General features: G+C 38.4%; 1 protein-coding gene and 1 long non-coding RNA gene across 3 annotated transcripts in view; both read right to left on the bottom strand.

Moving 5' to 3' along the window:
• Positions 1-2,162, bottom strand: part of St18 (ST18 C2H2C-type zinc finger transcription factor) — a 125,776-nt gene extending 123,614 nt beyond the window's left edge. Inside the window, exon 1 of one of the 2 annotated variants that reach the window (XM_087660513.1) lies at positions 2,065-2,162. The gene's annotated coding sequence lies outside the window, so the exon portion shown is untranslated. 2 annotated transcript variants of the gene reach the window in all.
• Positions 1-23,933, bottom strand: part of LOC148005645 (uncharacterized) — a 207,168-nt gene that overhangs the window by 5,347 nt on the left and 177,888 nt on the right. The gene's annotated exons all lie outside the window — the stretch shown is intronic.

A 23,933-nucleotide genomic window follows, 5' to 3' on the forward strand; every position in this document is an offset into this window, starting at 1 on the left:
GATGGCATAGAACTCTATATCTGGTAGTTGTGAATTTTGCTTATTTCTACTTGAATAGTTCAAAGATGTAAACTAGAGCACTAGTTGAATGTATGAAAGTTTAAACTGTTTTGTTTTTTTAAATTTAATTATACACAAGATTTCTACATTATCTGAAAAAATGCTACATCCACTAGGTTTGTTTCTCTAGTAGCAATATAATCCTAACTTCAGAAATAGGGACAAATCAATTCCACGGACACAGAGAAATGCATTTTTATGATTAACTTCTCAGCAGCCCAATACCTTGGACAGCTCTCAATACCCCTTGTCTTTTCCTGTCACCTGTAGTTGAACACACACAAGGAAACACAGAACTTTGAAATCTTTCTGGTTGGGATGATAGCAGAAGGATGGCGGTCACTGTAAAGACTGTCATTTAACCCTAACTGATTTAGACTCTTGAGAAAGGTTCCAATGTACGTTACAGGTTTCAGATGCAAACCCCATGTGCTCCAGGACACAGTGTATGCAAGTTTAAAATAGTAAGGCCTCTGATGCTCCTGCTGTAACATAAATATGACTAAGAGAAGAGAGAATTGCTCTTGTGGGCAACAGTGATTTCCGCTAATTTGGCATAAGAAATCTATATTAATTTAATATTGTAGTAAGCCAAGAAGGCCACATAATAATTGCCACTGAGTAATTGAATATTTAGAATGAGAAAAAAAGAGATCAAGGATAATCTTAAGTTACAGATAAAACTAGGATATTGTGCTGGTGATATTAGCAAAGAAAAATGTTAAAAGTTAGGGAAAGTCTAATTTCAATCCTATTTTATATTCTGGATTTATATCCTGAAAAACATTTCCTCATGCTAAGGACAGAATACAGAATTATATCAAATACTTCTCCATCAAAATTTCTTCTTAGCTCATTGGATTATATAGTGTCAATTAATCTATAAGGCGATGTCACACAACCTTTTTTGACATACTTCCTAAAAAGAAAACTAGACTAGAGCCGTTACATTATACACTTTGCCTATTAACTGCTGTGTGCTTTGAAACTGAAAGAAAAGATCAGAACACGCCTACAGGAAACTTTGATTATTCAATGTACATTGAAGCAAGCATTCTTAACAGGTGTTTCATTTGACAACAAAATATGAGCTAAGGATTACTCATCAAAGTATATAAAAGTTTTCTCTTGGTAATGTTTCACTGAAATCATCCTTCTGTAAAATTTTGTTCAAGGATAAGGCTCTTGTTCAGCTTTTAAAACATTAGTCTTTAACTTCCCAGCAGTCTTCTGACATGTCCATCTATCAAAGACGAAGTATATCATTTTTTAAGGAGACTAGTTTTATTCAATTCTCTAAATATTCAAATACAGTATTATATATGCCCAACTCATGAATTTAAATATCTTAGCGATCAATCACAAACTTTTTATCTAATGTGTAACTAAAAACAGGTTTCTGATTTTTCACAAAGAATCCACAACCCCCTCCCTTTTTTTAGATAATGGCTATTAATGCAAAATTATATTAACAACTCTCAGCACTGCAAAAATTTCAATTCTAAATAAAGGTTTGTAAGACGTGAGATCTCACTGATAATTTTTGTGACCTCATCATTTAGTTTTATTTACTTTTTTTTCAGAGAAAAAAGTGTACCGCCTCATATCAAGTATTTTCTGTTGCCAGTTCACGCATTTCAGAAATATATATGAACAAAGGCAGTAGCTGACACAGCTTAAGCACAATTGCACTATTTTATTCTGAACTCCTCAATAACCCATTTTGGAAGGAGAGTGAGAAAGTGGAGGTGGGTAGTGGTGAATGAATTTAAAATCATGCCAAACGTACATCACAACAGAAACCAAAGCAAACCGCAGGGGGAAAAAAAACCAAAAAAAAAAAAAAAATGGGCACTTCACCCTTTAGAAGCGACCCCCACCGCCTATCCACCCACCCAGTCAGAAACAAAAGTCACTATTAACAACTAAGACCTGAAACTTGCTCACTGTCTGAGCTCACAGACATCAGGGTGAACAGAATGTGATAAAAAGTTTTAAACTTACTTTTTTGTGTTTGTTTCCAAAACTATTTCTCTCCTCCCTGGTGTGCTGACAGGAGACACTAAAGCTGTTGCCTTGAAAGGTAGTTTCCATGATATGACATCCAGTGCCTTTGACTGCTCGGAGATAAGCACCTGCGTGTAGCCCTCCTTACGTCACACCTCCCTATTCAGACCTTCTCAATATGATCCACATTTGCACATCAACAGCCTCATGCGCACACACAGATTTTTTTTCGGCTCTGGGCCCAAAACTTTCACTTTAATTTTCATCACATGATTGCTGTGGCATATGTCCTTCCAAACCGCCCATATATCAGTCATCATGCAAATGAGATGGAATATCACTCCTCTGCAGCAGATGGCCAGGGATGATAACAATGGCTCAACAGAGGAGATTCAATGTCCCTGACTTTATCGCCACGGCAACAACAACCTAAAATATATGTAATGGAAGTGGTGCTTATTAATTTTGCAGGCTCGAGTGTTCTGATTTTGTGAGTGAATGGGCTGAGTTAAAAAGGGGGCTGTGTCCTCCTGCCTCTAGAAGACTATCTATAAAAGCCAGGGACCTGGAAATTATTTTCAGTGACTAAGAAGGCAACAGCCTAGCAATTATTTGAGTAATTAGGTGTAATTCCTCCCTGTAGGCCTTGTACCCTCCTGCGCTTGCTTCACAGAAGCTCACGAATTAGACAGCACCAATACTGAAAAGAAAAGTGCCTCAAGATACAGCAGGAGAGCTTGCAGGAGCCTGTCACTTGGCCTCCACCAGGCTTGGTAAACACAAGCCCCAAGCTATAAGTAAATAGAGGCCCCACTTCACAAACACAGACCAATTAAAATGACAAAGGCAGCCACACTTTGGGGTGGAGCTTAGCCTCCTTGTGAGTGGCACACAGAATAGTCTCTGGGTTCAGGCACAGAGCCTGTTTCCATGACTGGCTGTCAGGATTGGACAGGAACATACACATCTCTCACGCAGCAGGTTGTGCCTTTCTCATTAGGGCTCTCTTTCCCCCCACAGGGGTACTTTTATTCCGGACTCCAAGGGAATATTCCATAGACTTTCTATTCCTAACTGCATTTAAAAATGTAAATCTCAGAAAAAATTAATCAATTCTTCAAAATCTGCCACAAGCCCACTTGGTTTTAAAGGAATGACTAATCAAACTGCCAGGTCCACTGGGGCCATTTCAAGAACACACAGGATTAAAGGAAATGGAAGAGATCAAAATATTATCCTGGAAACTTTAAAAAGTATTTCTTACACCATTTCATGTTGACTAATAAAACCATCCTTTTCTTTAAAGGGCTGAACCACAATCAAAACCTTTGAAGCCAGAGTTTACCTTTTGCATTGCTTTTAAGAAAAGGCACTATGGAGATATCTAGCAGAGGAAAACTAGACTCTGCTCTTACTTTAAAGACAGACATTTAATAAGGAATGTGGACCCTGGATGAGGGTAGCTGAAAAAAGTGAGAAAAAAGTCCTGAAACTTCATATTTTACAACTCAACAAACCTCAGACACAGTCCTGGGCCCCATTCCCTGGGAGTCCACTCTCCCCTAAGGACACCTGCTGCCACACTTACAATATTAGAATCCACAATTCTGTTTTAGAAAAAAAAAACATGCTAGTCACAAAAGCTGGTCACATATCACATAGAGATAGGTCTATATCACATAGAGAAATACTTGACAATCTAACTTTTAGAGTAGTTACATTCCCCACAAGGCTGTAGGCAGGTGCTCTGAGATCCGCCTCCTTTTCTAAAGTGACATTCAGCATCAGTTCATTGGTATTCTGTGACACATTTGGTGTTTGACACATTCAGTTGCTCAGTGCACAATTTCACTGTGCTGTTTAAAGACAACAGTCCAAGGTGAGTACCTTTCCAATGCAAAACTTCCCACCCTGGGAATGTACAGAAAACATCACATGACACACAGGGTGATACTCAGGTATAACACAGCAAGGAGAATTTCTAGCAAAATTCAGTGACCTGACCAAATTAGGTAACACCAATAGACATTACATGACTGAACAAAGTCACGTCGCATCAGGAATTAAAAAGAATAACCTCATTGATTAAGGTATGAAATATATCTTATTGTTTATTTAGTTTAATCACAATTCAGCCATAATAATTACAATGCAAGATATTTTCATCACCCTCAAGAGATTTGCCATACCTAACAGCTGTCACTCACTCTTTGCCCCCCAATTTTCTCCCTCAGGATCACACCAACCTTCATCTACTAAATTTTTGAAATACTAAGATCATAAAATTATTATTTTATTCTTTACTATTGATCAATATCACTTTGGTGGTTATGTTTAAGCTCTATGCCCTTGTTTTACGTATTAGTTGTTTATTAATTTTAATATGGATTAATATTTTACTATTTGAATATACTACATTTTCTACTTACCACATGATAAAATTTGTTCTCATTTCTCTTGTATGTGTTCCTAGGAGTAGACCAGTAAGATCATTTAGTAATTCCCATTGCTATCTGAGGCAATAAAGAATTGTTTCAAAGTGTCACAAGTCATGATTCATAGTTGCTAACAGTATAAGAGAGTTCCACATATCAACACCTTACCAATACTTTCTGTTAGCTGGCTTGTCTATGGGGGAGCTCTTAATGGATGCAGAGTGCTGTCTTGTACGGTTTTATTTTGCATTCTATAATGCCTGATGACTGAGTATCTTTTCATGTTCTTGCCAGTCCTCCATACACTGGGTTTTAAAGCTGTCTAGTCAGATAGTTTTCTGATTTTTAAAATCATAATGTTTTCTTTTTATTATTGGATTATACAAATTCTTTACATATGTGTTTTGATACACGTTTCTTATTAGGTAGAAAATTTACCAGTTTTTTTCTCCCACTGTGTGGGTTTCTTTTCACATCCTTGATGTTTTCCTTTGAAAACAAAGGTTGCTAGTTTGGGTGAAGTTCAATTTGTTGATCTTTCTTTGTTCACTTGTTTTTTGATGTGACATCTAAAAACTATCATCAAGTTCAGGTTGATAACAATTACTTCTATGTTTCCTCTTTAAGAGTTCTATATTTTTTTGCTGTTTCATTTTGATCTGGTATTCATTTTGAGCCATTATTTTGTACATGGCATGAGGTAGGGGGTCTACTTATCCCAATATCATGTGTAGGAAACAATGTTTTTTTCTTATGAATTCTCTTATTAGCGTTACTGAATCCAATTGATCATATGCATTAGGATTTATATCTGGACTCTCAATTATACCTCATAAATTTGTGCCAACTTTTATCCCAGTACCACGTTTAATCATATTAGCTTTTTAGTATGTTTAGAATGAGAAGCATGAATTATCCAAAGTTGTTACTCTTTTTCAAGATGGTTTTTGTAATTGTAGGTCTCTCACAAGTTTCACCTAAATTTGAAAATCATCTGGGTTTGGGTAAGGAACACACAGGACCTTCAGATCTCTCTGCAGTGTTACACAGCATGCCTGCCAGGCTATGCAGGGAGAACATGACTGCTTTCAGAAGTGTTCGTAGTACTTAAAAGTAAGCTTTTACCTAGCTTGTTTATTCCTGTGTATCAAACTCTTTTGGACCTTTCTGAAAATGGACTAAGTGTTCACCTTCATGTCTGGTTTTTACTTGTTCCTATGTAGAAATACAACTTACTTTTGCACTTTGACTTTGTGAATTGCTATCTCATTAAACTTTTTAGCTCAAAGACCATTTTTGGTGAATTTTTTGACTAAGTATAAATCTATATAAAAGCTCATCTTCCTACAAATAGAAGACTTTTACTAGTGCCTTATGAGAAGATGAATTTTTATTTTACTTTCTTGTGGAACTGCCCTGTGCAGGCCCTCCAGCATGGGACTGGCAAGAGCAGACACCATTTTGTTTCTGATTTTAGGGAGGATGTACTTCAGTCTTTCACCACCACCCATGATGTTACCTAATCTGTGGATTTCTAAAGTGACATGGAAACTTATGGCTTCTTTGGAAAGTTAGTTGTGCTGGATGGTGTTTTGCTGGAGCAGACATGAAGGAGTATTTCCCTGAAGCAGACACAGGTAAAGGATGTTTTGCTAAAACAAACATGTGAAAGGTTGCATGTTGTTAAGAAGGCCCCAACAGACAGTGGGCAATGCTCGATGGTATTGGCATGCCTTGCTACTCCTTAGTGGTAATCATTTGTCATGACTTTGTGAAAGAAAGGCACCAAAAAAACATCTGGTGGTGTTCTGGTGACTTTGTGATGCTTCTGCAGACTCAGGCTGATTGTCAGAGTGATGTCAGCTGATATAGACTCACATAGTGTTTTGCTAAGGAAAGACCTGTGGGAAGACACATGACGTTTGAAGGGAGAATAAACAGGACCCAATGGACAGGTGGGGGAGGCTGCATAGCTTTGTGATGCTCGTCAGGCCTGCATCTTCATCTGTGCTGCTCCTTGCTAGGACAGGCAAGGCAGAGAACTTCTCCTGGTCCTCCTGATGATCCTGGTGGCTTCTGCTGACTTGGCCAACTCAGTGGAGGCCTGGCTGTTTCTGCTGGGTTGTGCCACCACTGCTGATTCGTGTTTGCTATCCTGAAACTACTGAAGTGGACTGCTGGTATATATCCTGACAAAGCATATTGGACTTGCTCCAAAGAATTATTTCTAAATAGGTCCACTTCCCACATGTCCTAATAACCTTTCTTTTCCACTGCCTTTGGTGGGTGGTAGGCTAAAAGGGAGGTTAAAGCATTGAAAAACCTGTATTAAAAGTAGGGTTTGAAAAAAAAATCAAAGCCTACACTAAAGTTCAATTTAAAAGCATTTTTAACTCAAAAGCTAACAGATACCTGGCACAGCGCTGGAGTAAGCCCTAAGGAGACAAAAACTGAAATCCTTCCCCTGCTCTTTTAAATTTCAAAAATGCCTGGGGTGTTTTCTGTGATGGTGTTGGCCAGAGTTCATCCCTTTGTGTCCCTCTGAAGCCTGCTGAGATGCAGCTGGAATGGTCGGACACAGGGGGTTCACTCTCTACAGGTTTGGGAGGCGTGCGGCTCAGAGCATCCTTGAGGAAATCACAGTTTATGTACCCTGAGTGTAGACCGCACACCTAAGTTTACACTCAAGATGCAATGACACTGCTCACCCTGTTCACATTTTTATTACTTAAGTTCCATACAGAACTCCAGAGATTTCCTGGATCTATATATAAAAGTATTGATACTTATATCCACCATGATATAGCACAATTTAATAATATATTAGGAAAAGCATAAAATCAAACAACATTTTGATAGTGACAGAGATGAGGTATGTTGCATGAAGGCACATTTAAGAGCCTATGATTCCAACAAGGAAGATGGTGGGAAAGGCGGTGACTATATTGTCAACAGCTAAACTCACTAGCACTGACTTTTAGTGTTACTCTTATGGCACACACTGTTCTGAGGTTTGCACAGATTTTTTTTTGTGAATGGAGGTACTAAAGCCTGTTTCCCAAGGGCCTCCCGCCATTAGGAGTAAAGTTTCCAATTAGTATTCAAGTTCAGGCCCTGCCTTCAAAGTCCATGTTCCAGTTTCGACACAATACTGTGGCAGTCATCCTTACCTGCATCCTCATGTCGCCCAGTGAAAACGTCTACGAGCTGATGATTATGAGAAAATACTTCAGTGAATTATTTTCCCTTATCATTTCATATTTTAAGGAGACATTGTTAGCAGTAACAATATTTCTAATGTTGCCTCAAATCATCTTCTACAAGACGGTCAAAGTGTTATCAGACAATAGTGTAAAGTTTGATTTGATATAATAACATTGAGGAGATGTTTTAAATTCTTTTATTTTCTCAGATGATTTTTCTGGAGGCATTTAAATACTAAGGCATATTTATATTGAAGTAAGTAATAAAATATTTACAGAGGATCTTGAGTACCAGTTCATGAATTTGTTCAAACATATGAATCTATGCATGCATCTATATGTCTTACATTTATTTCTATCTTCAATATGGCACTGATATCATATAAATCAAGCTTTTATCTTTGATCAAGCAACTAACTTGCATATGGTCAATGCATTGCTGATACCTAGTCACTCACGCCACCAGCTTTGTCCACATTTACCATAAGGCATGTGGCATTACAGCAGCATAAAACCTGGATTCTGAGTCCTCTTTATCCTTTTTGTGCATGGGGAACTGGAGGCTTTGGATCATGGATGGGGGATGATCTAAAAGGAACACCAAGTGATATTCCTCTGCCCATCCAGCAACACTTTTCTGCATTACTTTCCCATAACTTAAAGTCTAGCTCTGGGTAGGAGTGAGGCTATATGGACAATTCAGGACCTTACTTTCTCGTTTCTCTGTATGGTACCTTTTTAAAAAAAATCATATATACATACACATACTCACACACTCACACACCCCCACACCTATACCCACAACCAGAGAGAGAGAGAGAGAGAGAGAGAGAGAGAGAGAGAGATAGGGAGACAGAGAAAGAGATGTTAAGTTAGCTTTCTCCTGTCTTCAGAGACTACATGGGCCTGCTATGATACCATTTAGGAAAATTACCACATTTTCTATGCATTTCCTAGGTAATTTGACTTCAGGTTGCCTTCTAGCCATAATTTGACAGGCCACACAGTCTCACAGACAGTTCTCTGCAGTTTGTACTAGTTTCATTAATGTGTTTTCAATAAGTGTCTCCACAGCTGAATCGTTAGCATTTGGAACAACAGTGAAGGCAGGATGGATGAGAAGGGGCAGCATCAAGGCAGCTTGAGCAAAGCGGGCAAGCCTGTTGGCCAACACTGACTATCCAGGGATGGAAGTGAGGACAAAACAGTGCTCTGCATGCTTGATGCTGACTTTTAAAGAGGCGAGAAAAAGACAAATCATCTAAATAAACTATTCTAACACTGTAAAGCAGGCATCGTGATTCGAGAGATCACACAATGTTTTCCTTACACTTTGCTGAACAGAGAACATGACCAGAGGCTATATTGGAACAACTCCCAGGAATTGAGGCAAGGATAAGAAATGGTATAATTGAGGGTGTCTTGGATGTGACTGTGTCCCATAATTCAATGCTCATCTTGGTTCTGCACACAGTTCAGCACGTGTTGTCTGTTGTCTATTTTAGATTGCCACAACTAGCAATTTAAAGAAGGCACTGGTTTCCATATCCTACACATACCCAGGCAGGGAGTCTGACAAGAGGAAAGCACAATACAACTGTGGCAGAAAAGATTCAAACAGGTTTTCCCCTCACATAAGGAGGTAACTACAGCTCTGCCTTTTAGATTATCTCTCAGGTGGATAACCAAGAAGATAAAAGTATTTCATGTAGTGCAGAAAAAGCATGCCAAACATAAATGTAGCTAAACTTACAGTAGATTTGCCATCCAATAAATCCACAAAACCACTGAAATAGAATTTGCTAAAAATATACTACTCACAAAACAATGATTTACAACATGTGTATTTTAGTGGCAAATGTTTCCCTTCATAATCCCATGGCCAACTGAGTGGTGAGGCTTGCAACTGCCCCACACTGAGGCAAGCCATGACATTACTTGACACACATGAATTTAAGAGAATATATGCAATGGCATAGACTCAAATGCCAATCAAAGGAAGCCATTCTATCACTGAGCTTAAAACAGCAAACTTAATATTAATATTTTCCCCTCCATATGAAATCTAATATCTGGTAAAAGATAAATGATTTTATAAGAGAAGTTTCCTAGAGTTCACTTCAAAATATTCGACTCCTTGTGACACTGAAGATTTTTAATTGAATTTATGTTCAAGTAGTTTAAAGAAAGAATATCTGACTCCCTCAACATTAAAAACATCAGATACTAAGGACAGTAAAAACACTGTCCAAATGCTAACTGGGTCATTGGCACCCAATATGCACAATGCCCTTACCATGGGAGAAGGAAATCTTCGCATTCAGCCCTATCAGAACAATAATTAAACGTTGGAGAGTGAGAACATTAGATGAGATGGTAACATGTCCTCAGGTGCCAATGGAAAAATCATTTTAAAATTTCATCTGAGACTTAACTATTGGAAAATTTGAATCATAGTATTTGGAGAAGATGTGGAGATTTGCCACATACTTCCTGCCCTACTGTGCACAATTTCCCCCATACATATCCAAATGTTCCCACCAGTGTAACACCCACTTTGCAACTATTGAGCCTTCATGGACACAGGCTATCAGTTGTTTGCACAGTTCATATTTGTGTACACCATGGTATTGTACATTCCATAATCTTGGCAAATGTATGAAGGCGTGCGTCTACCACACTAGTGTCAAACTGTAGTTTCACAGCCCTAAAATAACCTGTGTCCCACTTAATCATCCCTTACAACCTTGTAAACCCCGACAAACACTAATATTTTTATTGCTTCTGAGCTTTGCCTTTCCTAGAAGGTCATTTACGTGGAATCACAAAGTATGGAAGCCTTTTCAATTGGCATCTTTCACATAGTAATATGCGCCTACTTCCTCCACGTCATGATGGCTTATTTCCTTTTAGTAGGGAAGAATGTCAGTGTCAGGATTACCAGTTTGCTGCATATCCATCCACATTTTGGTTCCTTCTAAGTTTTAGCAATGATGAATAGAACTGTTACGTATAAACAAACAAACAAACAACCCTGTCAGAATGCTGTGTGTGTGCACATGTTTTAGTGTCTTTAAGTAAATTCCAAGTAATGTGATGGGCAGATCATAGGGTAAAAAGTATGTTTAATTTCATAAGAAACTGCCAAACCATATCCTAAGCTGACTATGCTGTAGGAACTGGTTGTTTGACACCTTCCCTAGCATTTAATATTGTCAGCATTCTGCATACTTAAAACTTCTGTTGACCTTTTAGCTGTTTATAATTATCTAATTTATAAGAACCTTGATGTCTTTAACCTGATATCTTTAAATATTTAGAGACATATGTACATACACACAGGTGAATCTAGTCTACTTTATGGTTCATTCTATAAACTATGATGTTGAGATGTCATAAATTAAGAGTATGAGGCTATTGTGGTGTTACTATCATGTCATAATAACTTATAAGTAAATAGTACAATCTTTTCTGGATAATAATCTTATTTAAACTACTAATATCAAATATTCATACAATACTTATATAGTCACTTGCTTTCTATAAAGTTACATATCAAAAAAGTTAGGAAATATATGTTGTAGTCTTACCAGTACCAAAAAGAAACTGATGCTTATATTAGATAAGCAAATGTTTGTTTAAAGAGATTGGTCTCCTAACATATTGAATAAAAAGAAATGGGGATTCAACTTTAGAAGCAAACACTACATAAACTTAGACCATGCATTGTACCTTAATTTTAGATTCTGTAATTGAGGCAAACAAATGTAATGTGTGAGGCAGAGATGAGCCAAAACAAGAGTAGCAACAGATCTGAAGATCACTTAGCATCAGTAGGCTGTAAGGATCACTTAACATCACTTAAGATCACTTAGCATCAGTAGGCTGTCAGGCAAGTCAGCAACAGATCTGAAGATCACTTAACAGCAGTAGGCTGTAAGGCAAACTAGGTGGGGCCAAATTTTCTCTGCCTTTCTCACAATACTGTGTTTAAGATTTTTATTTTTGTGTCTGAGTGTTTTGCCTGCATGTATGTGTGTGCACCATAGGCATGTTCTGCCTATGAACAAAAGAGATATTTGATTCTCTGGAACTGGACTTACAGATGGTCGTGAGCCATTATATGTGTACTGGAAAGTAAAACCATGTTCTCTACAAAAGAAACAATAAACAGCACACTTCTATCCAGCCCGATTTCACATACTTACTACTAAAATGGACTTCAAGAGGAAGAACAGAATGAACATGACTTGTCAAAGGTCTAAACTATGGATACTTCAGAGGCCTAGTGGCTGTAAGAGTTTCTGGCGCACAGGTCTTATTTGTCACCTCAGACTTCAACTAGAGTTAAAGGAATGCCAGAGATGGGCACAAACTTCCACCAGGTACAGATATTCCAATATGGTCAGTTTAATCTGCCTAGAATGACAGGCATTCTTTGGAGGAAATTTCTTGTTGCAGCATAGAAATGCCTTTATGTGGATGGGTCTACTGTGGAAATCATTCCAAGTGATAGCACGTCACACAGGCACAGGTCAAGATGACTTCTACAGACCAGTTATTATATTTCTCTAGAAAATTTGAACTTGATCTCAGAGAATCCAAGCTTAAAGATCTTAGTAAGTTTTGAGATATAAATCGGAAGCTGTTGACACTCCCTTTTTCATAATATATAAAAAATAAAGAATGGAGGAAAGAATGAAGACCAATAAAAACAAGAGAAGAAAATATTGAAATAAGGCACAAAAGATAAAGGATAAAGATCTTTGCCTTCTAACCTGATCCCCGCTCTTGCGAGGCACCATTTAGATGCTGAACCTACTACAGACACCCACTAGATATAGTGCACTACAACCCAGAATTTCTGGACTCAAGTGATTCTTCCGCCTTAGTCTCCCAAGTAATTAGAACGGCAGGGGTGGGAAATTAACACAAAAAATATGACTAGACAATGTGCAGAGAGTGAGAGATTTTGGAAACTCAGTCCTAAATGGGATGTCATCATCAAAACACTCTCCCATCATCATTTTTTGTATTGTTGCACTTTTGTGTGTTTATTATGGTTTTAAAGTTTGCATTTTTATAGGTTAGATGTGTACGTATCTGTGTTTCCTGTGTTTCTTTTATAATTGGTTTGGGTTTTTATTTGTATGCTTGTTTGTTTTCTAAAGAGTGAGCAAAAGGAAGAACATACAGTTGCATGGTTGGGGGACGTGGGAAGAACATGAGAGGAGCTGAGGGTGGTGATAATATATTTTCTGAAAAATTATTTCAATAGATATTTTAAAAAGGAAATTAATCTGCAGGTGCCTGAGTGTGCCAAGTATGGTAGGGTTTGAAAAGGATTACAAAGAAGATATAGAGGAACATTTTAATATGACAGATATATTTATTATTTTGATTTAGTAATAGTTTCATAGTGGATACTTATAGAAAACTTATATAATTTAAATATGTAAATAAAATCATATATGTATATATGCATATACAAACAAACATATGAAGTGCTTTTGTATGTATCTGTTATTGATTAATGACTGGAAAAGAAGCCTGGGTACAAGTGAGTATAAATTTGAGGCTATGAACACTGAGAAATTCAATGAGTAGGTTTTTGTCTTATTTCGGAAACAAAAAACATCTTGTGAGAACTAAAGTAAACCTAGAGTCAGAAGCTCAGACATGAGAGGGAGCATAGTGGAGCAGTCCTGTCTCAGGAAGCCATCAAACTCTACACTGTTAATTTGTACTTCATCCTCAGTCCTCTCTGTTCTCTCAATGGAGAACCCAATGAGGCAGCTCCCACCAAGGTGCATAATCTCTAGCATAAGTAAGAACCAGAAAAAATGATGGCTGGGAAGGAGACAAAAATGCCCAATGGAATATAGAAGCACCAGAGAAGAGTGGGATTACCATGAAAAGCACCACTGGAAATAAATGGGATGAGATTTGGGAAACCAAGGGGAGTCAATTAGCTTCAGCTCTGAGAACAAACAGCAGAAGACAAGGCAAGTGCAGTCAGGAGCCTGAAGTCTTGGACACTTGAAAGAAACTGAAAAGGGACTAGGCTGAGCTACATAAAGAGGGGAAGGTTAGAAGATAAAGTCAGAAACTGGCAAGGACCTCTATTCTGAGCTACAGTGAGAACAATGGGAAGGTACTGGAGCGCTCCAGATAGAGGGATGCAAGCTGGCACGTCCTATTAGGTCACTTAAGAGCCACGGTATGAAAAACAAACTGAAGGAAGACAGAAAGAAAACACATTCAAGTAAACACTATTGAACCAATGAAAGGATGCATAAGGTAGCTTATGTTCTAGGAGGGTTGCCATGGAAATGAGGAAACAGCTAGATTCAAGAAACAGAATGGAGGTGAGAAGAGAATTACTTCTTTTCTGGGACATGAGCAACTACAAGGAGGAAGGAACAAAGGGCAATTGAAAGGAACAAGCCTCGGTGGGGGTGGGGAAATAAACAGCCATCCTTCAACCATGATTAATGCAAATATGAAATACTTAGGCTTTAATGGAGAGTCTAGTTTAAAAAACATAAAGGCGAGTGTCACAGTAATGTAGACATACTTAAAGGTATCAGGACCAAGTAAAACTAAACAGAACAAACACAACTGGGGAAGAGCAGGAACCCAAAGTGATGATACCACAGATCTGGCTTGCATTTGGGATCAAACACAGGAATAAACCCTAAGAGCTGATAATTCCATAGAAGTTAAGAGGAAAAAGCTACAAAGGAGCATATGGTCTTTCTCATAAAGTACTGGTGAGGGGTACATAACTTGAAGACAGGAGAAACCACTGAGTTGGTGACTGTTAGCAAAGACCATTGAAAAACAGTTTTCAAAAGATTAAGTCTAAAATGGTATATAGTAAGGAGAAATGTGACACACAGAGGTAAAGAAGGACAGTAAAGGAATCTCGCAGGATGTGTTATGACAAGGAATAGGTTGATAGGATACAGGTGTAGTGGATGACAGCAGTCTCCAGTGTGACAGAGTGAGTGGACCTTGGGAAGAGGGTTAGAGTGCTTTCAGTGAAGTTTCATACTTGTACAGAGAGCACATTAATTCTAAAGAAGAGGAGGCAATGGACACAGATTAGAGAGGGAGTACAAATATTGTTGATAATAAGGTCATAGGTATGGCAATTAGGATGATCCCTGAGCAGGATAGGAGAAGAGGACTCTAGCAGTGAGGAGGATGGGAGGATGAGATCAATGCACGAAGGGGAAACACATGACTGAGGGCATTATTAAGAATAAACAAGAGAGAAGATCATAGTCATGGGTCTGAATCATTCAAGAATATATTAGATCAGTGAAGAGAATAGCAAAATAGGACATTGACCTCCAATAACATGAAATGCTTCAAAGATATAGAAGAAAGTAATGCTGGGGAACACCACCACTGACTTTCCTGAACCTCAGATATAAATGGAAAATAAGAGAATAAAAAAACCCTCTCATTGATAGCTAGTCTCTGCTATTCATCAGATGATCACAGATGTTCCGTGTTCCCTAGAGCCTTTAATACCTGGGAAAATACACCTATTAGTAACTAACAGAAAACTGTACAACACTTACTGTAACTGTGATCTGGAATAACTGTGGAGCTTGTTCTTTGCCATAAAAATGTATAGGGTATTCACGTTTGCACTCCTCCCTGGGAATCTAAAAGTAACTTGTGGCTGTCACAATATTCAAAGAAAGAAACAAGAGTGCCCTCCATAACCTGTGCTGATCTTGGACCTGTGCCCTTGCGTTTTTTCCCTAGTGCTGTCTTCACTTTCCATTCCATCACAGCATCTAATTTATATACAGACATACATCTGAGATCACAATGAGGTCCAAGAAAAGAACAGAATAAGTGCAATGGTTAGAACTCACCACTAAATATAAACATGGTGACATTGATGCTCCATCATTCCTATCTGAAAGTTTCCTTTTGGGGATGACAGCACACCACAAACTTGTAGTACCTATTTCTTTTTTTTTTATTACTATTATTGGATATTTTTTATTTACATTTCAAATATTATTCCCTGTCCTGGTTTCCTGGTCATAAGTACCCTATCCTAGCCCTCTCCCCTTCACGTATAAGAATGTTCCCCTCCCCAACCACCTTCTCTTCCTGCCTTCCCCTTTGACATTCCCCTACACTGGGAGGTGGGGGTCCAGCCTTGGCAGGACCAAGGGCTTCTCTTCCCATTGGTGCCCAACAAGGTCATTCTCTCCTATATATGCAGCTGGAGCCATGGATCTGTCCATGTCTTTGGGTAGTGGTTTAGTCCCTGGGAGCTCTGATTGGTTGGTGTTGTTGTTCTTATGGGGTTGCAAGCTCCTACAGCTCCTTCAATCCTTTCTCTAATTCCTCCAACAGGGGCCCTGTTCTCAGTACAATAGTTTGCTGCTAGCACTCTCCTCTGTATATGACATGCTCTGACTGAAGCATCTGCACTTTGGTCATCCTTCTTGAGTTTCGTGTGGTCTGTGGATTATATCTTGGGTAATTCAAGCTTTTGGGCTAATATCCACTTATCAGTGAGTGCATACCATGTGTGTTTTTTTGTGATTGGGTTACGTCATTCAGGATGATATATTCTACTTCTTTCCAATTGCCTATGAATTTCATGAAGTCATTATTTTTGATAGCTGAGTGGTACTCCATATATTCTATATCCATTCCTCTGTTGAAGGACATCTGGGTACTTTCCAGATTCTGACTATTATAAATAAGGCTGCTATGAACATAATGGAGCATGTGTCTTTACTGTATGTTGGAGCATCTTTTGGGTATATGCCCAGGTGAGGTATAGCTGGGTCCTCAGATAGTGCAATGTCCAACTTTCTGAAGAACCTCCAGACTGATTTCCAGAGCGGTTGTAACAGCTTGCAATCCCACCAACAATGGAGGAGTGTTCCTCTTTCTCCACATCCGGGCCAACATCAGTTGTCACCTGAGTTTTTGATCTTAGCCATTCTGACTGGTGTGAGGTGGAATCTCAGGGTTGTTTTGATTTGCATTTTGCTGATGACTAAGGATGGTTAACATTTCTTTAGGTACTGCTCAGCCGTTCGATGATCCTCAGCTGAGAATTCTTTCTCAGCTCTGTATCCCATCTTTAAATAGGGTTATTTTATTCTCTGGAGTGTAACTTCTTGAGTTCCTTGTATATATTAGATATTAGTCCTCTATCTGATGTAGGATTGGTAAATATCTTTTCCCAATCTGTCAGTTGCTGTTTTGTTCTATTGACAGTGTCCTCTGTCTTATAGAAGCTTTGCAGTTTTATGATGTCCCATTGTCTATTCTTGATCTCTGAGCATAACCCATTGGTGTTCTGTTCAGGAAAATTTCCCTAGTGCCCATGTGTTACAGACTCTTCCCCATTTTTACTTCTATTAGTTTAAGTGTATCGGGTTTGATGTGGAGGTCCTTGATAAGCTTTGTACAGGGCAATAAGAATGAGTCAATTTGCATTCTTCTACATGCTGACATCCAGTTGAACCAGCACCATTTGTTGAAAATGCTAACTTTTTTCAACTGGATGTTTTTAGCTCCTCTGTCAAAGATCAAGTGACCACAGGTGTCTGGGTTCTATTCCACTGATCTTTGTGTCTATCTCTGTACCAATATCATACAGTTTTTACCACTATTACTCTGTTATATTGCTTGAGGTCAGGGATGGTGATTCCACCAGAAGTTCTTTTATTGTTTAGGATAAGTTTTTGCTATCCTGCGTTTTTTGTTATTCCAAATGTATTTGAAAATTGATCTTTCCAACTCTTTGAAGAATTGTGTTGGAACCTTGATTGGGATTACATTGAATCTGTAGATTGCTTTTGGTAAAATGGCCATTTTTTCCTATATTAATCCTGCCAATTGATGAGCACGGGATATCTTTCCATCTTCTGAGATCTTCATCAATTTCTTCACAGACTTGAAATTCTTGTCATACAGATCTATCATTTGCTTGGTTAGAGTCACACCAAGGCATTTTATGTTATTTGGGATTATTGTGAAGGGTGTCGTTTCCCTAGTTTCTTTCTGAGCCTGTTTACCCTTTGAGTAGAGGAAGGCTACTGATTTCTTCGAGTTAATTTTATACCCAGCCACATTGCTGAAGTTGTTTACCAGGCTTAGTAGTTCTCTGATGGAACTTTTGGGGGTCACTTAAGTATACTATCATACCATTTGCAAACAGTGATATTTTGACTTCTTCCTTTCCAATTTGTATCCCTTTGACCTCCTTTTGCCCGTCTGTCTGCTCTGGGACTTCAAGACCCATATTGAATAAGTAGGGAGAGAGTGGGCAGCCTTGTCTAGTCCCTGATTTTAGTAGGATTGCTTCAAGTTTCTCTCCATTTAGTTTGCTGTTGGCTACTGGTTTACTGTATATAGCTTTTACTGTGTTTAGGCATGGGCCTTGAATTCCTGATCTTTCCAGGACTTTTACCATGAAGGGATGCTGAATTTTGTCAAATGCTTTCTCAGCATTAAATGAGACAATCATGTGGCTTTTTGCCTTGAGTTTATTTACAGAGTGGATTATGTTGATGAATTTCCACATATTGAACCATTTCTGTATCCCTGGGATGAAGCCCACTTGATCAGAATGGATTACCATTTTGAAATGTTCTTCAATTCAGTTTGTGTGAATTTTACTGAGTATTTTTGTGTCGATTTCTCATCAATATTCATAAGGGAAATTGGTCTGAAGTTCTCTTTCTTTGTTGGGTCTTTGTGAGGTCTAGGTATAAGCATAATTGTGGCATCATAGAAGGAACTGGGTGGTGTTCCTTTTGTTTGTATTTTGTAGAATATTTTGGACAGTATTCGTATGAGGTCTTCTATGCAGGTCTGGTACAATTCTGCACTAAACTCATTTGGTCCTCTGCTTTGTTGGTTGGGAGACTTTTAATAACTGCTTCTATTTCTTTAGGAGTTACGCAATGGTTTAGAGGGTTTATCTGCTTCTGATTTGACTTTGGTACCTGGTATCTGTCTAGAAAATTGTTCATTTCATTCAGATTTTCTAGTTACTATAAAATCTAGGATCTGATGATTTTTTGAATTTCCTCAAATTCTGTTGTTATGTCTCCCTTTTCATTTCTGATTTTGTTAATTTGGATATACTCTCTGTCTCCGCTGGTTAGTCTGGCTAAGGGTTTATCTATCTTGTTGATTTTCTCAAAGAACCACCTCGTGGTTTTGTTGATTCTTTGTATAGTCTTTTTTATTTCTACTTGGTTGATTTCAGCTCTGAGTTTGATTGTTTCCTGCTTTCTACTCCGCCTGGTTCTATTTGCTTCTTTTTGTTCTAGAGCTTTTGGGTGTGCTGTCAAGATGCTAATGTATGCTCTCTCCAGTTTCTATTTGGAGACACTAAGAACTATGAGTTTTCCTCTTAGCATTGCTTTCATTGTGTCCCATACGTTTGGATATATTGTGCTATCATTTTTATTAAACTCTAAAAAGTATTTAATTTCTTTCTTTGTTTTTTCCTTGACCAAGTTATAATTGAGTAGAGCATTGTTCAACTTCCATTTATATGTGGGTTTTTTGTTGTTATTGAAGCCCAGCCTTAGCCCGTGGTGATCTGGTAGGATGGATGGGATTATTTCAATCTTCTTGTATCTCTTGAGGCCTTTTTGCAACTGATTATATGGTCAATTTTCAACAAGGTACCATGTGGTGTTGTAAAGAAAGTATATTCTTTGGTTTTAGGATAAAATGTTCTATAAATATCTGTTAAAACAATGGAATATTACTCAGCTATCAAAAACAATGACTTTATGAAATTCATAGGCAAATGGATGGAACTGGAAAATATCATCCTGAGTGAGGTAACCCAATCACAGAAAAACACACATGGTATGCACTCATTGATAAGTGGCTATTAGCCCAAATGCTTGAATTGCCCTAGATGCACAGAACACATGAAACTCAAGAGGGATGACCAAAATGCGAATGTTTCACTCCTTCTTTGAAAGGGGAACATGAATGCACTTGGCAGGGAATAGGGAGGCAAAGTTTAAAACAGAGGCAGAAGGAACACCCATTCAGAGCCTGCCCCACATGTGGCCCATACATATACAGCCACCCAATTAGATAAGATGGATGAAGCAAAGAAGTGCAGGCCGACAGGAACCGGATGTAGATCTCTCCTGAGAGACACAGCCAGAATACAGCAAATACATAGGCGAATGCCAGCAGCAAACCACTGAACTGAGAACGGGACCCCCCCCTTGAAGGAATCAGAGAAAGGACTGGAAGAGCTTGAAGGGGCTCGAGATCCCATATGGATAATACCAAGCAACCAGAGCTTCCAGGGACTAAGCCACTACCCAAAGACTATACATGGACTGACCCTGGGCTCCAAATTCATAGGTAGCAATGAACAGCCTAGTAAGAGCACCAGTGGAAGGGGAAGCCCTTGGTCCTGCTAAGACTGAACCCCCAGTGAACGTGATTGTTGGGGGAGGGTGGGGAGGGGAACAGCCATATAGAAGGGGACAGGGAGGGGTTAGGGGGATGTTGGCCGAGAAACCGGGAAAGGGAATAACAATTGAAATGTAAATAAGAAATACTCAAGTTAATTAAAAAAGAAAAAGTCTCAGAATTCTGAGCTAAAAAAAAATCTGTTAAGTCCATTTGGCTTATAACTGCTGTTAATTTCTCTATGTCTCTGTTCAGTTTCTGTTTCCATGATCTGTCCATTGATGAGATTGGGGGTGTTGAAATCTTCCACTATTATCCTGTGAGGCGCAATGTGTGCTTTGAGCTTTAGTTGGTTTATTTTATGACTATAGGTGCCCTTGCATTTGGAGCATAGATATTTAGGATTGAGAGTTCATCTTGGTGGATTTTCCTTCGATGAATATGAAATGTCCTTCCTTATCTTTTTTTTTTTCGATAACTTTTGGTTGAAAGGCCATTTTATTTGATATTAGAATGGCTACTCCAGCTTGTTTCATTAGGACATTTGCTTGGAAAATAATTATTGTCCATCCTTTAACTGTGAGGTAGTTAGTGTCTGTCTTTGTCACTAAGGTGTGTTTCTTATATGCAGCAAAATGTTGAGTCCTCTTTACATATCCAGTCTTTTTACATATCTATGTCTTTTTATTTGCAAATTGAGTCCATTGTTCTTAAGAGATATTAAAGAATAGTGTTGTTGTTTCCTGTTATTTTTGTTGTTAGAGGTGGAATTGTTTGTGTATCACTCTTCTTTTTGTTTCATTCCAAGGATATTACTTTCTTACTTTTTCTACAGTGTAGTTTCCCTTCTTGTGTTGGAATTTTTCATCTATTGTCCTTTGTAGATCTGGAGTTGTAGAAAGATACTGTGTAAATTTGGTTTTGTCATAGAATATCTTGGTTTCTCCATCTATCTTAATTGAGAGTGTTGCTGGATACAGTAACTTGGGTTGGCCTCTTAGGGTCTGTATGACATCTGCCCAGGAACTTCTGGCTTTCATAGTCTCTGGTGAGAAGTCTGGTGTAATTCTGATAGGCCTGCCTTTACATGTTACTTGACCTTCTTCCCTTACTGCTCTAAATAGTCTTTCTTTGTTTTCTGCATTTGGTGTGTTCACTATTATGTGACGGGAAGAATTTCTTTTCTGGTCCAATCTATCTGGAGTTCTGTACGCTTCTTGTATTTTTATGGGCATATCTTTCTTTAGGTTAGGGAAGTTTTCTTCTATAATTTTGTTGCAGATATTTACTGCCCCTTTAATTTGGGAGTCTTCGCTCTCTTCTATATCTCTTATCCTTAGGTTTGTTCTTCTCATTGTGTCCTGGATGTTTTGGGTTAGGAGCTTTTTGCATTTTATATTATCTTTGATAGTCATGTCAATGTTTTATATGGTATCATCTGCCCCTGAGATTCTCTCTTCTATCATTTATATTCTGTCGGATATTCTTATATCTATGACTCCTGATCTCTTTTCCAGGTTTTCTCCAGGGTTGTCTCCCTTTCTGGTTTATTTATTGTTTCTATTTCCATTTTTAGATCCTGGATGTTTTTGTGTAATTTCTTCACCTGTTTGGTTGTGTTTTCCAGTAATTCTTTCAGGGATTTTTGTGTTTCCTCTTTAAGGGCTTCTACTTGTTTATCTACGTTGTCCTGCATTTCTTTAAGGGAGTTTAGTCCTTTTTAAAGTTCTTTATCATCATCATTAGATGTGATTTTTAAACCCAAATCTTGCTTTTCCCGTGTGTTTGGATATCCAGTATTTGCTTTGTTGGTAGAACTGGGCTCTGATGATGCCAAGTAGTCTTGGTTTCTGTTGCTTAGGTTCCTGTTCTTGGCTCTCGTCATCATGTTGTTTGTTAACTTGTTTTGCTGTCTCTGACAGTGGTTTGACCCTCCTTTAAACCTCTGTGTAAGCACTCCTGTAGACCTGTTTTCTTTCAGCTTGATCTGCAAACAGAGAGCTGCTCCCGGGTTTGTTTGATGTGAAGCTTCCAGGCGGGTCTGTTGGAGCGGAAGAGTTAGTATTACCTCTGCTCTCAGGTGTGTCAGTGCTCTAGGCAACTGGCTTTCAGCTCTGTGCTCAGGCACAAACCAGAAGTGTCCTGCCCTTCTCTGCTCCTAGGTTCCTGTGCCCAGAGGGCACAGAGGGTACTAGGCAGGTTACTCTTGGGTCAGGAATGTGGGCAGAAGTAGCTGTCTCTTACTCTTGGGTCAGGAATGTGGGCAGAAGTAGCTGTCTCCTCTGAGCTCTTAGGATTGTCTGCAATTCTCTGAGATGAGCTATCTCCCCCATGGGATTTGGGTACAGAGAGTTGTGAGACTGGTTCAGTTCAATTCTGGGTGCAGGCAGAAACCTATCTATTTCTTAATGATGACAAATGCCATGAGATTATGAGACATCTCAACATCATCTTGGTCTAGTGTGCTTGTATTTTTATATCTTTTTACATTATTTATTTTTGAGATCTCCATACATGAGTACTATATCATATAATCTTGACTCTTCTCCCACTCCAATTCTTCCTGTATCCCCTCATTACCTCTCAAATTCATGACCTCTTTTTTTTTCTTACTGTGAAACACGGGCACATATACACATGCAACTTATTGAGTCTATTTAGTGTTATATCAATATGTATGTGTATTTAAGCTGACAACTTGGGATTTGATAACTTATCAGAATGTTTGTCTCAGAAGAAAACTGATTCTCCCTCTTGTATAGCCACTGATTACCTATAGCTCTTCATTTTTGGGTGAGGCCTTGATAAACTTCCCTCATCAATGTAAGCGTGTCAAGTGGTACAGCTACTACTTAGGCCATGTTTAGGCAACCATATTGCTAAGATTTCAAGGAACAGTCCAAAGAAAACACCATTGTCTGTTGGGCATCAGAAAGCTGGGGCAGATATGAATTTGATATAAAAGTGGGTTGATGTATCTAGAATCCACATAATGGACTGGTTCTTGGGCACCTCAGAGTGTACTATGGAACTCCCTATATGTTCTTTTTTGTGACTGATCCTTTTGGAATCTTGTTGTGGATACTGTGTAGAGATTAAACCTTTCCCTTGCACAGCCAATATCATGAGGCACAGAGACAATATCATCAAAAGGGGTATATGTAAGTGTCTTTGGAATCCATTCGTCATTACAGAAAAGGAAAAAAATACAGATCCAGTTTTGGTCAAGTTCCTATCAGAACTAAATGCTCTTTCATTACAGTAATTTAGAAACATTCTCACATATTCACATGTCACATGTTCAGGGATGACAACTCAGACAAGAGAAGGTATGTTAGTCATTTTCTTTATTTTGACAAAGTACTTGGCAAAAACAGTTTAAGAACAGAAGGGTTTATGTTGGCTTCCAGTTGATGGGTGTCGCCCTCCATGACAGGAGGCATGACAGTGGGAGAACCAGGTAGCCTACTCAATGGCATCTAGTCAGGAAGCAAAGAGAGGTAAATACTGGTCTTTGATTTGTCCTCTTCTTTTTTGAATTTAGGACCCCAGCTCATGGAATCTTGGACTTATATTAGGGTTAATTTTTCCCTTATCAGTTAATACTATCTAAAAACACTTTTGTAGACATACCCAGATATCTGTCTAGACTGAAAGTCAATATTAACTGTCACAGAAAGCTCCTGAAATTTGAATTGTTAAAAAACCACACTTTACCAATTTAAACAGATTTATTTTTTTAATGTCTGTTTTTCTTCTCCAGACATGTAATATATGT

This window comes from Rattus norvegicus, chromosome 5 (assembly GCF_021556685.1).
Source record: "Rattus norvegicus strain SHRSP/BbbUtx chromosome 5, alternate assembly SHRSP_T2T, whole genome shotgun sequence".
Taxonomy (NCBI): domain Eukaryota; kingdom Metazoa; phylum Chordata; class Mammalia; order Rodentia; family Muridae; genus Rattus; species Rattus norvegicus.